General features: G+C 48.6%; 1 protein-coding gene across 7 annotated transcripts in view; it reads left to right on the top strand.

Moving 5' to 3' along the window:
• The window catches only part of ST6GAL2 (ST6 beta-galactoside alpha-2,6-sialyltransferase 2), an 81,414-nt gene that overhangs the window by 11,479 nt on the left and 53,618 nt on the right, over positions 1-16,317 (top strand). The window lies entirely within an intron of this gene.

A 16,317-nucleotide genomic window follows, 5' to 3' on the forward strand; every position in this document is an offset into this window, starting at 1 on the left:
TAAAAAGCAGAGACATTACTTTGCCAAAAAAGGTCTGCCTAATCAAAGCTATGGTTTTTCCAGTAGTCATGTATGGATGTGAGAGTTGGACTATAAAGAAAGCTGAGCTCCAAAGAATTGCTGCCTTTGAACTGTGGTGTTGGAAAAGACTCTTGAGAGTCCCTTGGACTGTAAGAAAATCAAACCAGTCGATCATAAAGGAAATCGGTCCTGAATATTCATTGAAAGAACTGATGCTGAAGCTGAAACTTCAATACCTTGGCCACTGATGCAAAGAACTGACTCATTGGGAAAGACTCTGATGCTGTGAAAGATTGAAGGTGGGAGGAAAAGGGGACAACAGAGGATGAGATGATTGGATGGCGTCATCAACTTGATGGGCATGTGTTTGAGCAGGCTCCGGGAGTTGGTGATGGTCAGGGAAGCCTGGCGTGCTCTAGTCCATGGGGTTGCAGAGTTGGACATGACTGAGTGACTGAACTGAACTGAACAACGATCCTACATGTAGGGCAGCAAAGGAGACACAGACATAAAGAACAGACTTTTGGACTCTGTGGGAGAAGCCGAGGGTGGGATAATTTGACAGAATAGCATTGAAACATGTAAAACAGCGGACCAGTGCAAGTTCAATGCATGAAGCAGGGCGCCCAGAGCTAGTGCTCTGGAACAACCCAGAGGGATGGGGTGCGGAGGGAGGTGGGAGCGGGCTTCAGGATGGGGGGACACACGTGCACGTGTGATTCATGTCGATGTATAGCAAGATTATCACAATATTATAAGGTGATCATCCTCCATCAAAATGAATTAATTAATTAAAAAAAAAAAAGACTCCGAGATGTGGGAGGTTATCTAGTCCACCTTTGTGTTGCCAGCTCGAGCATTCCTCCTGTAGCTCCTGTAGGTTTTTGTTCAGTAAAAGTCGCTCCTTTCATGGCAGACTTGGCCTTGTTGCCACCAAGCAGTGGAGATCCACCCACCGACTCTTTATCCTCAGGGCTGGGGAGTCAAGGAGAGGGACGGAGGACACTCCTTCCATGAACCCTGCATCTCACAGGGTTGTTACTGTACTCGCTCCCTGGTTCACGCTCTTTGGCCACAGTTAACAAGTGCGGGAACAGGAACGTGCTGAGGTCAGACGTTTCCTTCTCAGGAAGAGAACTAAGTTGGCTTCTTGTCATGGTCTCCGCAGCCCCCAGACTCCCCCCTGAGGGAGGGCGGATGAGGTTTCTTGTCCTGGATTCCGTGCTCCCTGCCATCAGCCTTTGGCTCCATCTCTTTCTCCGACACACATCTCATTGCATTCATACCTACAAGAGCGCTCTGGGGGCGCAGCGGGGGATTTCAGTTCCTGACCTCTGCTCGGAGACTTAAACACTGATGCTTACTTTATTATAGCAGGTGCTAACGATTTACGAGCTGTGAAAAGTTTCTTTTCAGTGCACCGGAGGTCAGAACTGGACATTTAATTTGAAACCCATATGGCACTGACTTGACAGTATGGGGAGACCCTTTGTAAACTGTAGAGGGCAGTCGCTGTGAGAGACATGAACTCTGGAGCTAACAGACTAAGTCTCAGATTCCATGCCTCCACTTTGGAGGAATTTGTGGTCGTTATTCTCTTTTCTTTTCTTTTCTTGTCTTCTTTCTGTTCTACTTTTTTTTTTTTAATTCAGACTTTTAGAGCAGCTTAAGGTTCCCAGCAAAATTGAGCAGAACATATGGAGACATCCTGTATACCCTCTGCCTCACACATGCACAGCATCCCCAATTATCAGCATCCCCCCAGATGATATATTTGTTGCAATCTGATGAACCTACATTGATGCATCATAATGTCCCAAAGTCCATAGTTAACCTTTGGGTTCACTCTTGGGTTTATACATTCTATGTTGTTGATGTTGTTGTTGTAGTTGCTAAATTGTGTCTGACTCTTTTCCGACCCCATGGGCTGTAGCCCGCCAGGCTCCCCTGTCCATGGGATTCTCCAGGCAAGAATCCTGGAGAGGATTGCCATTTCCTTCTCCAGGGGATCTTCCCAACCCAGATCAAACATGAGTCTCCTGCATTGCAGGCAGACTTCTTAGCATCTGAGTCGCCAGGGAAGTTGAAAACTTCCACACAAAACTCAGCTGCCGCACGTGGACGAGCAGCAAGGACTCGTGGTCACTCTTGGGGCCCACATATTCTCCACCTCTGTTCTGCTGGAGCACATGCTCCATGGTCCTGGTCTCCCTTCCAGCTTCACTTAGAATACACAGAATCAAAAACACAACTCAAGACCTCCAAGACAGCGACAGGGGAGCAGGAAACCAAGGCTGGCCCTTTGCACGCTGGTTCCTGTAGGGCTCCTAATTGTGTGCCTGTGAAGCCAGCCCGACTAATGTCCCATGGACTCTTAACCTCGGTTTCTCATCATGAAACTGAGGCATTCAGAGCGCCCAGCTCACAGGTCATTCTTCGGTTTATCACTGACACAGCAGCAACTTGGAGCCTGTGAGCTCTACCCCTTCTACCACCAGGCAAGGCTTAAACACAGGCAGCTGGTCAGATGCAGCCAGGCCACTCCGTGTCACCTCCAGAACTGAACAGGCTGCACAGAGGTTTCCATAAATCACGGAGGATGAATCTTATTAGGCCTCTGGAAATGAGTCAGTGCCTGTACAGATGAGCAAGCAAATAAAATCGAGTACCTTCAGCACTTTGAACAGCAAGTGGTTTTATAAAAAGACAAGACCTGGCTACCAGCCCCCGTTATTTTCCCCTGGGAGCTCGCACCCTCCCCTGAACCTCAGCACCCTCACCTGTGAAGTGAACCTCTGAGCCTGATGGATCCTGGAGTTTGGACATCATGGTGTAGAGTCTTAAAAAGTGGGGTACCTAAGATAAAAGTCAAGACATGTGAATGTGTGTAACAGGACAGCAAACCAGGTTTATCATCACCATTCTGTCATCTGGGCATTGAAAGCCAGCAGCGCTGGAGACCCTGTCCCCAAAGCTGAGCCTTCACCAGCAGGACGGACACCCACGTGCACCTGTCACTGCCATACAGACACCTGCTGTCTAGTAGCCACATGGCACCCTCCTCAAAAGTCTGAACTTGTCCTTCTGCATCTATCTAAAGGACCCTGAAGCCCTCCAGGTGTCAGAACAACCAGGAACCCTGGCATGAATACCCTTGCAGAATAGACTTCCTCTGGGAGGGGTGAGGTACCCCAGTTCCTGCAGCTCCCTTGCCAATGTTCAGGAACTCTGTGCATGGGAGCTCAGTCGCTTAGACATGCCTGACTCTTTTGTGACCCCATGAACTGTACCTGCCCAGTTCCTCTGTCTATGGGATTTTCCAGGCAAGAATACTGGAGTGGATTGCCATTTCCTCCCCCAGGGGATCTTCCTGACCCAGGGATTGAATCCACATGCCCTGTGTCTCCTACGCTGGTAGGCGGGTTCTTTAGCACTGAGCCACCTGAGAAGCCCCGAGGAATTTTGTGAGCCAATTATTAAATGATATTAAAAACAAAGGTGGTCAGCTCTCAAAACTCATTGATTCCTAACAGTTTCATCAAACCTTCTGCCTTTTCTCCTCCAGGAGTCCTTTGCATCTATTGCATCTGTGTAGTAAAAATACTGAGATGAGCTTCTGTGTCTGTTCCCACCTCTGAGTTCAATAAGGACACATAAGTAGATTGAAATTGGCTGTGGTGAAAATATTTACACATTTTACAAATATTACAGGCAAATGCTAAAAATCAGGTCTCCTCCCCACTCTCCTTGCCTGAGAGCCAGTTTTAAAATTTTTATGTGTACATTGCTGAGCGGGGATGACATTTAGAGAAGTTCCTTTTGAAAGGTTTGTTACAAGCTGTGTTTATCATAGACCATTCCAGAAACCAGTAGAAAGTGTGGAAAAGGAAAAAAGGAAGAAGGGGTGACCATTCTGGGAGCACCCATGCCTGGAAGTACATGGACTGTGTAGAATCTAATAAAAATCCTCTGGAAGACCAGCTGAGCCGGGTGATGGCACTCAGCCTTTCAGAGGAGAGAGAACTGGTGTTTGTGACTCAGCTCCGTAACATCTTCCTTCTGTAGAATGGGAGTCTGGGTATGATTTGCAAAGGCAGGGGTGTTCAACGCTATGGGAAAGTTTTTGTAAGCATGATTACACTCTGCTGTTTCTTTCATTCATGTATCTGTGCCTCAGGTGATAAAAGGCCCTTGCCAGTGGGAGAAGCAGGCATGGACGCAGGGCTGGGTAGCACAGGACACAGCCAGGGAGGGTGCCCCAGCTGGTTCCTGAGGTGACAGCCCCCATTTGCCTGCAGAGGAAATGGCCCTCGCAGAGGCACTCAGCTGGGAGCCCAGTCTCGCTTGTGGGGTCCAGGGCTGCACAGGGCTGCACGGGTCAGGGTGGGTGTGGCTGGTTTGGGGAGAGGTGATGGGGACTAGGAAGCTGTGGTCAGACAAACATCTGTGGGTGGTTCTGTCGGTGGTTTGGGGATTCCTGCCAAACCACCTCCTGACCGCATGGGAGGGCGGTGCCTGTTCTCTCTCCTGCCCTGAGCTTTTACTCACTCATGCAGCCATCCAAGGGCCAATATGCAATGCATGAGTGGGCCCTGGGATTTTGCTTCAAGCCTGGAGCAGATGCCAGGAGATTTCATTTTTTTAATTAATTTTTGTTGGAGTATGGCTGCTTCACACTGTTGGGTCAATTTCTGCTGTATAGCAAAGCGAATATATATACATATAGTTCCCTCTTTTTTGGATTTCCTTCCCATTTAGTCACCACAGAACATTGAGAAGAGTTGAGAACATTGAGTGTGTGATGCAGTAGGTTCTCATTAGCTTTCTATTTTATCGGCTACCTTGGTGTCTCAGACAGTAAAGAATCTGCCTGCAACGCAGGAGGCTAGAGTTTGATCTCTGGGTTGGGAAGATCCCTTGGAGGAGGGAATGGCAACCCACGCCAGTATTCTTGCTTGGAGAAGCCCATGGACAGAGGAGCCAGTCAGGCTACAGTCCATGGAGTTGCAAAGAGGAGGACACAACTGAGCGACTACAGCAAAGTGAGTCAGCTATATGTATACATAGATCCCCTCTCTTTTGGATTTCCTTCCCGTTGAGGTCACCAGAGAGCACTGAGTAAGTTCCCTGTGCTCGACCATAGGTTCTCATCAGTTATCTATTTTATATTCAGTATCAATAGTGTACGTATGTCAACCTCAGTCTGCCAGTTAATCCTCCCCCTGGCGCTTTCCTCCTTGGTGTCCATCCGTTGTTCTCTACATCTTCATTGTCTCCAATGTGTCATCCATTGTCTCTGTTTCTCATTTTTCATGTACATGTAGCACCACACACAGAAGTGTTGTTCTGGAACCTCTGTGTCTTCACCACCAAGAGAGGAGGATGCACAATAATAATAAGGCTCTTTCCAGCTCCACGTCCCTCTGACTCCCAGTCTCCATCTATCCCCATGATCACCTTGTGAGACATTCAGAACGACTGTTCCTAATTTTTCAGCTGAGAGAAGAGAGACAGTAGGGGTTGGCTGAGGAGTGCAGGTCCCGCAGTAGCATGTGGGGCACCCATGCCTTTCTCCACTTGCTGGGTGTTTCTCTAGGGAACACGGACCCTGGGGGTCCTACCTGTGAGCCCTGGAAGCCACCTTGTGGTCATCTGCTCCGGGGCCAACCTCAGACCCATCCTGTGATGAATGGGGGAGCACCTGAGTTCCCCAAGATACCTTGCGCTTTGCTAGGATGACTCCATAGACTTTACAGCGTAATCATTCTATTCTTAATTTTCCTCCTCTTCAATTCCTGCAGCACTCTGTTCAGCTGCGGGACTTCATAAGATTGTGGATGTAAAATGTGGTCCAATCTATTTAGTATCATTAGATGACAAGGAATGTGTTGTGAGTAGAAGAGATTTTTGTGGGTTTTTAGCTATTTGCATCTCTTTCCATCACTTAATGACAGAAGACAGAAAGAAGGTGTGCACTGCAGCCCTGGGACCTGTGTTCTCATTGTGACCACGTCCAGTTTTGTATCCACAGGTAGCGTGTTGCATTTCCCTCGACCATGGGTTCCTCTCACTGGGGAGAAGAGGGCCTGAGTAGATGAGTGTGTGATGGGGGGTGGGGGTGGAGAGATCATAGAAGCAGTACCACCATCACAAACCCTCACTTATGCGGCATCTTCAACCCACATCCCCAGGGTTCAAGAAATGCAGCTTTATCTAAACTCCCCAGAAGCTGTATTTTGAGTGTCTCACTCTCCTGTTTCAATTCCCCTTCTTTCCATCAGACTGTGTGTGTTACTCACTCAGTCGTGTCCAACTCTTTGCAACCCCATCCTTGGACTGTACCCTGCCAGGCTCCTCTGTCCATGGGATTTCCCAGGCAAGAATACTGGAGTGTTTTGCCATTCCCTTCTCCAGGGGATATTCCTGACCCAAGGATCAAAAAGGGTTTCCTGCATGCAGGCAGATTCTTTACCATCTGAGCCACCAGGGATAGTTTTTGCCTCCCTTTGGGCAAGGGAAAACTGGCTCAGAAAGTATTCTTCCAAATTTTTGTCCTCCCCTCCACAGTCCTTGAAATACAGCTTTTGAACTTAAAAGCTGAGAATTAACATAAAGGGCTGCTGGTTCTTCTGTGACAGTCATCCCGGGTCAGAGAAGGTCTGATCTTTGTCCCTGTGAATTCAGGGAGAGACAGCAAAAGGGGGGAGGGGGAAGTCAGTCAGGATGCCTAACATCCTGCCAGACTTGTGAACTTGGTTCTGTCTTTCCCACATTACTTTAGGCCTGGGGCGGGGGCGGGAGGGTATGTTTGATGTGTTCAGCATCGCCTACCTGGAATCCAGCATGTGTCAGCTGTGCAGGTATCTGTGGAGTTTATGAATGAATGAAGCAATGGAAAATCAACACTGTGCTTGTATGCATGCACACCAGATACAAGAACAATTGTGCAGCTCTCAACCAGGACACAGTGACCCAGTGACTGGCAGTGACCAGAGGTGGGTAGGAACTAGAGTACGTTATCACGGGTGGCCGATCCTCAGAGAAACTTCAGAAACTATGTCATAACCTGGAAACATTTTACTGGTTCTGAAACTGAAAACTGGAGAAGCAGGCTAGACCAAAAACATCCAGACCACATTGAGTTTTCCTGAGGTCCACTGAGTCCACCCCAGCCCCTCGCACCTTTGCTGAGCTGAGGTCTGCAGATGGAAAACTTGGCTTTGAAGCTCTGAAAGCTCCACACAGAGAAGTGTCTTTAAAGTCTCATGTTTTATATTAAATTCAAGTTGATTTCCTATTTGACTCCATGATAAGTGTGTATATGTGTTTTAAAACAAAAATTAATGTCTTTCTCACAGCCTGCTGTGAGCTCAGAGCTCTTTTACACTTCCATAAATCATTTTAGCTTTGAGCTTTTCTCTTCCAGACTGATAACGCTGTCACATGAAAGTCCTCACCAAAGCTGGAACTGACTGTTAGATTTATATTTTGTGCTGATGTATTGGCAGGAATTATGACCCAAAGAGATCGGGAAACAGAGACATAAATATAAACACAATTAATGAGTTCTTATTCTTGTTTTTACAACTTTCAGGACAAGTTTTATGTTGACAAATTTTGTTATGTTTGAAATCGTAAGTACTTGAAATCTGTGTAAAACAAAAATAGTGAGTTTCCAAACTCAGACTGCATGGTTGTAAATATTTTGCCATTTTACTCCAGACATGCTTGAGCGGTGACTCAAGACCCCTCTTCCTCTCACCCAGGCCCTTCCCTCCCTCCTCGAAGGAGCTTCTATCTGCCATTTGTTTTGGAGTTGTCAGATTTTACATAAACAGTAGGATGTGCTGGGTTTGTTTTGCAGCTTCATTTTTGCCTCAGTGCTTTCCTGACATTTATCCGCAGTCGTCTGTGCAGACAGAGCTAGAGCAGTAAGCTTGGAGTTTGTGGAAGTGGCTTTTGCCCACTTCCGCTCTGATGGAGTACGTAAGCCTCGTGGGGTGTTTGAAGACTCCTGAGAGGGGGTCTCCGAAGCACCCTCTTCTCTGGGCTCTTGGGCGAGTATGTGTGTGCTCAGTCGTGTCTGACTCTTTGCAACCCATGGACCACAGCCCACCAGGTTCCTCTGTCCATGGGATTACCCAGGCAAGAATACTGGAGTGGGTGGCCATTCCCTTCTTCAGGGGAATCTTCCCGACCCAGGGATCAAACTCAGGTCTCCCCCATTGAAGGTGGATTCTTTATCATCTGAACCACCGGTACACATATAACCCCTCCCTCCTGAACCTGTCTCTCAACCCCCACCCACCCTTCTGGGCTATCAGAGCACCGAGCTGAGCTCCCTTATACAACAGCGTCCCACTAGCTATCTACACATAATAGTGTATCTATGTCTATGCTACCCTCTCAGCTTTTCCCAACTCTCCTTCCTCCCACTGTGTTCACGTCTATTCTCTATGTCTGCGTGGTGTTACTTCTTTACTTTTACGCAATACCAAACCTGAACTGAAAACTACTGTGTCTTGAACTCTCACTGTGGGCCAGGTACTGTGGTAGGTCTTGTAGACCAGTGAGGGTTAGGACACGCATGGTGCATGTTGAATAAAGAAGCTGAGGCTTCACGGATTTATCTAACATGACAAGAAGGCTCAAAACAGGCTGTCTGACCACAGGGCCTTCTGGTCAGCTGTAGAGTCGTGGGTCTCACTGTCCAACCCACAGTCTGGACTCAGGGGCGGTGTCTCTGAGCTGCCCCTGGGTGGTGCCAGCATCCCCCACCACTGCCTCCCATCTCCTGCTGGTGATGCCCCGGACCCTCTCAGATGAGGAAGGGAGGCCTGCACTTCTTGAGGAAGCAGGGTTCCTGCTGGCTGGAGGCCTCCTCATAAGGACCACCTGCCGGCCACTTTCACCGCGAATCTGGGAGAAACTTTACATCCCCATGGCAGTATGCCACTTCCCATCCTTCCCATCACCGTGAGTGTCAGAGCTACTTTAGCCGTGAGCCTTGGCACATTACTGGTATAAAGTGTGCTGATTATCGTAAAACAAACAGACCACTGTGTCCGGAGCAGATGGGTGTGATTCAGGCAGCCAGAGACCCCAGCTGGCAGGCAGCTTGTGCATCTCTGAACAGGCAGAAACAAGCTTCCCAACCTTCCCTTCCCTGCCCTGCCACCACCTGCTGCCCCCTTTGCAGAAACTTCCGAGAGCTAAAAGCTGCCTGGGGCCACTTGCCTGTGTGAGCCTTTGCCTCTTATTTATTTTTTATACTTTTTATTTTCTATTGGGTATAACTGATTAACAATGTTGTGATAGTTTCAGGTGAATAGCAAAGGGACTCAGCCAGCTATACATATGTATCCATTCTCCCCTAAACTCCGCTCCTATCCAGGCTGCCACATAACATTAAGCAGAATTCCCTCTGCTGTACATTAGGTCCTTGTTGCTTATCCATTCTAAATCCAGCAAGTCTCTGCCTCTTCAACTGTTTTCCATCTGCCCTGCCGCCCAAGGACAGACTTCGAACTGCTGAGGAAGATGGTCCCATTGAGAGGGCATGTCCCTGTCCAGCTGGGCATCCCACCACTCCTGGTCACCCGTGTGTGTACCAAACAGCCAGGCTCACCATCCTGGCCAGAAGGGAATGAGCCTCCCGCCCAGCTCCACTCTATCTCTTAGGGTCCACCTCTGGTCCCCTCCTCTTTGAAGCAACCAGGATGACCTCAATCCTGGTCATTCCTCTGTCCATTCACCCATCTTGGGACAGTGAAGGCAGTCAGAATCATCACCTTGTCTTCCTACTGAGAAAGCAAACCCCCTGGGGTCAGGGACCTCCACACATGGAGTTCCTCTAAAAGTGTTGGGAGCTGGCCTCCCCTTCTGATGGGCAGAATTCATGTGGTTGGCCAGCCGGGCAAGGCTCTCCAGTGGCTGCCAGCTCAGAGCCTTGTGGATTCTGTGAACATAAAAAAGAATGTTAGGGGAAACAGAATTTTAGGGGACCAAGTGATTCCACCAATGCAGGGACCTAGGCTAGAATTCACCATGGTATTTGTGGCAGAGAGGGACAAAAATTTCATAAAAATTTTAGGCAAGGTGCACCTTCCCCAGCTTTGAGATATAATAGAAAAACATGGGACTCTGGAACAGTGTAGAGGAAGGGAACCATTTAGAGCCAAATGAGATTAATAATGTTTGTAAGGAGTTTGTTATAAACTTTGTGTGTGTTCAGTCACTCAGTCGTGTCCGAATCTTTGCAGCCCCATGGACTGTAGCCTGCCAGGCTCCTCTGTCCATGGGATTTCCCAGGTAAGAATACTGGAGTGGGTAAAACTGAGAATGAAGAATTAAAATGAGGCAGTATAGATACAGTGACTGGTTTGTGGGGCACCTGCTGACAGCAGCAAGTGATGCTGGTCTGGTCCACGCCCCTGACATCAGCTGTTCATAATCCACCCTGCCCCCGCCTGACCTAACGTGACCCCACGACACAGGTGTCCTTTGCTGGGAGCCACTCATAGGACATCAAGTGGCTCACCTCTTCCGCGCTGACATTGCCGCAGTCACCACATTTTGCACTTGACGGGAAGCCTGGTGCTAGGATTTGTAACTTACACGTTTGCCCAGCATGCTCCCTCTAGTGGTCCAGCCCCAGTAGCATCCTTCCTCCCATCCTGAACGGCCGCATCCTTTTGAGGGCCTGGGGTCACGAGGACACTGACCGGAAGCTGCCAGCAGTGGGCTGCCCCTCCTTCTGAGGATGAATTACCATCCTGCTGGTAAGAAAGAGACAGAGAAGGGGCTATGCTCCCACCAGTTCTGCTTGGCCTGTCTGACCTTGTCCTTTCTATTCTGGCATTAGCCTATGAATGGGCTGAGATGGAGAGAGGATGCCCTAAGGAGTGGGCTGTTATTGGCCTTGAGGATTCTTCACATTTATAAACAATGAAAAAAAGAAAGTGGGTCCTCTGTGAAGAGAAGGCCTGAGGTGCTGGAGAGACAGCAGCACTCCCTCCAGGGCAGTCCCCTCCTGTGCTTGGCAGGCTGAGTGTTTTCTTGAAGATGTGATGATAGCTAATTTTAGAAAAATGATTCTTGAAAGAAAATGACTCCTGAAGGCTGTTAAGATGCACGAGTGCCTCACTGTAGTTCATACACTACATCTTCTTTATTATTATCTCAGTGCTAAAACAAATACTTAGGTTTTAGACAACACACACACACAAATAGGGCACGAGAGTTTCTCAAACAAGAGAAAACCTGGCCGAATGGCAGTTGTGGCAGACGCATCCATCAACGTGTGTGTTTAAAAAAAACTCTCCATTCAAGAAAACCAGCGATCAAGCTTGTCAACCTCAGGGGGTAGGAAGGACAGTGTTGAAGAAGCGAAGCCCAGGAGTAACTTCTCTTTCATTGATGTCATTGTTTAATCACTGAGTTGTGTCCTACTCTTGCAACCCCGTGGACTGTAGCCTGCCAGGATTCTCTGTCCATGAGATTCTCCAGGCAAGAATACTGGAGTGGTCGCCATTTCCTTCTCCAGGAGATCTTCCTGATCCAGGGATCAAACCCACATCTCCTGCATTTGTAGGTGGATTCTTTACCACTGAGACACCAGGGAAGCCCTCAGTTCTCTTTAGCGTTGAACAAAACATGATGGTATTAACCCTCAGCTCCCTCAGCTGCTGGAGAATCCTATGGACAGAGGAGCTTCGTGGGCTACAGTCCGTAGAGTTATAAAGAGTCGGACACAACTGAAGTGACTGAGCACAAACACACGCAGTCCTCAGCTGCATCGTGGTGTTGGTCTGTGCCGGCGCTTACACTGCATAATTTCATTGGACAACTTAACACAAATTGTGCCTTTTTGAGAATATGATTTCTTTCTGAATGACTTGAAGGAGCATTTGAATACTCTATGCTCTTGTGGAACATCCATGCGGAAATGGGACTCACTTCTCTGAGAATTAGTATATAAGATTTGGGCATCAGAATTCCAGAGCAGGTAGACCCACTGATTTCTCGCAGTGGGTCACTTTTTTGTTTTGTCTCTAATCCTTGTCTGCACATTAGGTTTCCTAGAAGCTTGGCTACAAAGGCGACAGAAAGTGGGTAAAAGGTGAGAACAAAGAAAATTGGTTGAAATAGGCAGAGAGCACCCAATTGGAACTTATGACCTAGCACGGCCAGATGCTGATGTTGGAATCCTAAAAGGAAAAGAGAGAAATCCACACAGGACAGGCTATGCTTCTCACCTGGCCAGCAGGACCTCAACAGCCTCAGTCAAAGACACCATCCCAGAAAAGGCTGCATGTGCTCCATTAAGGAGCCCCTTTTCATCACTGCCTGGGGACCAATGATTTGTCTGATGAGCTTCTTTTTGTATGTCCCTGGTGCCATTCACGTCCCCCTGCTGATGATGAGATAGATCAGCGAGAGTTACAGACACTATCCATTTGAGCTGTATCATTACAGCATTTCAGGTGTACTATACTAATGGGGAAAAAAATGTATTTTCTCTCATTTATCCAACATTTCTCCTATTAGACCATGTGCTCAGTTGCTCAGTCATGTCCAGCTCTTTGCACCCCCATGGACTATTGCCCGCCAGGCTTCTCTGTCCATGGGTTTCTCCAGGCAAGAATACTGGGGTGGGTTGCCATTTTCTATTCCATTTTCTATTTGACCCCTGACCCAGGGGTCGAACCCACATCTCCTGCATTGGCAGGCAGATTCTTTGCCGCTGAGCCACCCGGGAAACCCTATTAGGCTGTATGGTTATTTTAAGGCAAAGACTGATCCAGGCTCTGACTCTGACAGCATCCTCCACCTCTGTGTCCTGGATCTTTGCAAAAGTACTGATGACTGGGGCCATGACACATGTAATGATTTCTGCAGCCTGTCGCTAGCAGAGGATCTGCACCGCCTTGAGATTTCGTCATTTTGGAGGACGTCTCCTTAATTGGCGGCAGAGGTTTGCAGTTACAGAGGCTGCAAGCACAGCTGCAGTTTATTAACAGTTGAAGCCTCACCCAGAGCAGAGGCAGCGAACCCATGCCTTCAGGTTATTACCAAGCATCAGGTGTGGAAGTCTCACCTGATGAGAAGTCATCCTGTACCTTGGGATGATGTTCGTTTCTCCATGTCCAAGGCCTCACAGACCCACCCTTCCACCTCCCAGAGACCTGTGGAGGGAACCTCACATCCCCCAGGGTCCTGGCCCCTCGCAGCCCTGTCTGTCCTGCAGGGCTTCTCCTTTCCTCCTTTCGAGTCCCCAGATATCCTCTCATCACATCCCTCCATTTCACATCTCTCACTTCCCCCTGAGGGAAAGGGTTTCTCAAGTCTTCTGCTGGGAGTCAGGCATATCCATGTAAAGCAGGCTGTGTGTGTGATGCCCTGAGTGTGCTGTGGGATGTGGTAGGTCTCCTCCCAGCTCAGTTCCCATGGCCTTCCTGACCCTGCTGAATGGAGGCAACTGGGTGTTGTTCTGGCCCCCAGCTCCTCCTCAGGAGGTCAAGGCTTCACCAACCCCAGCCCTGTGCACACCACTAACTTTGACTCTGAAGCAAATGCTGAAATAAGAAACCTCTGTTTCCTTTCTTTAGTGACCTGCCAGGATTAGCTCAAAAACTAATCCCAGTGCAGCCAGCAGTAATGAGGATTTCCAGCCAGGAGCAGAAAGACTGCCTTTTAAATAAGCAACTACTGCCTTACTGTAATACAAAGAATTGGTCTTTGTCCCAGGTCTAGAAATGGAGCTTCTAAAACCCTTGGAATCGCCTGAGTTATAAGAGGGTCTTTGTTGTGCTAAAGAGGTGAGTCTCGGTGAACCTCCCAGGATGGAGGCAATCACCAGAAAGACCAATCCAGTGATGAGACAGTGGGGGCTTTGGGCCAGCCTGACCTCTGGAGATGGGAAGGCAACTGAAGTTTGAATTCAGTCACACGGCCAAGTATTCAGTCAGTGATGTCCACCTAATGAAACTGCAACTAAACTCGGGTCCAGGGCTCAGTGGAGATTTGTGATTGGTCAACACATGCATGTCCCTCATGTGACATCCCTAGACCCCAGGTATAGAGAGCCTGGAACCTCTGCCGTTGGGACAACTCCCACCCAGCCCTCAAACTCTGTGTATCCCTTTCCCAGAGACTGTGATCACTGGTTTATATTAATATTAGTGCTTTCCTGAGTTCTGCCAGTCTGTTTAACAAATCTTCAAACCTAAGGGTCTCATGGGGAGCCCCCAGATCGGTAGCCAAACTGCCAGAAGTGCAGGTGGCCTGCGGAGCCCACTCCAGGCTGGTGTCTGAAGTGGGGCCATCGTGTGGGACTGAGTCTTTTCCCCGTAGGGCCCCGCTAGCTGCGGTGGTTGGTGTCAGAGCAATGCGGCATGGCGCTCAGCTGGAGGAAACACAGAATAACTGTTATTAAGGGTAATTTTGTGATTGCTAATAGAAATGTTGAGATCCTGGAAACAGCTTTTTGATCATCAGGCTGGGGCATCACAGTTTGAAGCGCAGGCTCCTGAGTGGACAGATTTTGGGAGATCATTTAGCAGTTGCTGCTCAGTGTGGTCTCTAGGCAGTGTCTGTCTGGGGACGCTGCTCGTTGGCTGTCCCTCAAGAGTTATGGACAGAACTTGGTGGTGAGCCCTCAGAAGATTTTCCAGCACGAGGACATTGCCGAGACGGTCAGGAATGGAAATGTGTATTCAGAGTCCCACAGTTTGGCGTATTTAGAATAGACAGCCTCATCTGGTACCATTAGATGGAGTCAGAATTTAGCATTAAAAGTGTGAGCAGGTGGCTTTTTTAGTGCTGTCTACTGCATGCTATCTCTGTGACTTTGGGCAAGTAACTTAACCCCTCCAGGCTTCAACCCCCTCCTCTATAAAATGGACATAGCAGTGTTTCCTACTTACTAGGTGCTGTGCTAAGTCGCTTCAGTTGTGTCCAACTCTGTGCAACCCCACGGACTATAGCCCACCAGCCTCTTCTGTCCATGGAATTTTCCAGGCAAGAATACTGGAGTGGGTTGCCATTTCCTCCTCCAGGGGCTCTTCCCAACCCAGGGATTGAACCTGCATCTCTTATGTCTCCTTCATTGGCAGGTGGATTCTTTACCACTAGCGCCACCTGGGAAGCCCGACTGGGTGCTGGGAAGACCAAATAAGATAATGAAGGAAACATGTTAAGTGAGCACAGGGTCTGACAGAGAGCAAGTTAACTGCTGGCACTATTTCTTGTACATTCATTCGCTGGCATGAATGTGTCTGGCTTGGTGAGACCATGCTCTGTGTGTGGGTTTGATGTGTGGCTGCGAAGGAAATCTACAGCCTTGCTTTCATGTGTCAAGCAGACAGCTTTTCAGAAGTCACAACTTAAAAAACACTTCAGTGAATGTTGCTCTTCACATAATCCCTCTGAGAGGCTAGACTCGTCTCAAGGGTGCATGACTGTTGAGGCATTTGGGGAACTTCTCATCTGACTTTTCTAGCAGAGCCTGTTCCAATGATCATTTCTGATATAACGAATCAGCTCCAGACCTGTGGCTCAGAAGAGCAACCTCTATCACTTTAAACCAGTGTCTTTATCACACCTGGTTCTGAGGGTTAACTGGCTCCACTGGGTTCCTGCTTGGGCTCTTACATGCAGCTGCCGCTAGAGGCTGGACAGAGCTGGAATCATCTGATCATTCCACTGGGCTGGAGTCCAGGATGGTAGTGGGCTGGGACAACTGGACACCCAGGGTTCAGCTGGGCATCTCTCAGTCCACGGAGAGATGTCTGCTTCTGCTGGTGACTACTTCCCCCTTGTGAGCATTTTAAAGGCAGGACATGGAAGCTACTGGATCTGAGCCTGGTAACTGGTCAGAGCACTCCCCCTGCTTAAATGGGAGAGACCCAGACCCACCTCTCCATGGGAAGAGAGTGAAGGACCCATGTCTATCTGTAATCAGCTACAGGGCCATAAGGCATGTGGGTTTCTCACCCTAGCACATCTTTTTTTTTCCATGAGAGACCATGTGTAGCTTCCTCAGGTGACCACACTGATCTAGGGATCGCCCACTTGGTTTCAGTTCTTATCTAAGTAAAACTCCTGCCCTTGCATGAAAACCTCTCCTCATCTGCTCCCTTATTTAAAATTTCAGCATTTGTCCATCTTACTCTATCAGAGGCTGGTGGTGAGGGTGAACATCGGGGGGGGTGTTTTGAGGTCCACAGACACCTTTACATAACCTTTCCCTGCAGCCTCAGTGGCTGGGTCATTGCTTACTAGGGACTATAGGGG

The sequence above is a fragment of the Odocoileus virginianus genome, chromosome 2 (genome assembly GCF_023699985.2).
Source record: "Odocoileus virginianus isolate 20LAN1187 ecotype Illinois chromosome 2, Ovbor_1.2, whole genome shotgun sequence".
Taxonomy (NCBI): Eukaryota; Metazoa; Chordata; class Mammalia; order Artiodactyla; family Cervidae; genus Odocoileus; species Odocoileus virginianus.